Raw genomic sequence first — 755 nt, 5'->3', positions numbered from 1 at the left:
GGCAATAGTTTTTTTGCAGTGATTTGGGATTCGAAAGAGTGATCTTTGAAGGAGATGCATCAAAAATAATAATTGCATTGACACAAGACAACCCTTGCTGGACTCGTTACGGCCAAATGATTGAGGATGCCAAAGTGCATTTACATATTTTCCCCCTCTTCGTCTGTTTTGCACACAAAAAGTGATGCTAATGAAGTTGCCCATATTATGGCAAAGACTTCCATCACCCGATTGCAAGACGAGGTCTAGATGGGGGAAGGTCCTAGTTTTATTCAAAGTATTGTTTTTGCTGAGCAAGAAACTACCTTTTGATTTATATAAGATTATTAAAAAAAAAAAAAAAAGAGTAAAAAAAGAAAGAATTTTTTAGGTAAATCCCCAAATCAATTCGACCTCAATTTTTTTTTTTTTAATAACTGATAAGAAAAAAAAAAAAAAAAAGTAAATAAAAAGCAAGAGTGATTGAACCACTCCCAACGCCTAAGGTTGTTGGCTGAACCCCCCCCAACACCATGGGGTGGAGGTGAACTACTTCCTGGTATTTGGAGGTGACCGAACAACCCATTGACCACCCTTGAAACTAATGGGGTGGCTTGACAGTTGATAACCCCCTATAAGTTTCAGGGGTGGCCAATGTATCCCCTAAAGGTGGTTTTCAATTTTTTTTTTTTTTTTTTTTTTTTTAATTTTGAATTTTTTAGTTTATAGTTTATAGTTTTTTTTTTTTTTTTTTGAATTTATATGAGTATTTTAAT

This window comes from Corylus avellana, chromosome ca5 (genome assembly GCF_901000735.1).
Source record: "Corylus avellana chromosome ca5, CavTom2PMs-1.0".
Taxonomy (NCBI): domain Eukaryota; kingdom Viridiplantae; phylum Streptophyta; class Magnoliopsida; order Fagales; family Betulaceae; genus Corylus; species Corylus avellana.
This window is presented reverse-complemented; position numbering follows the sequence as displayed.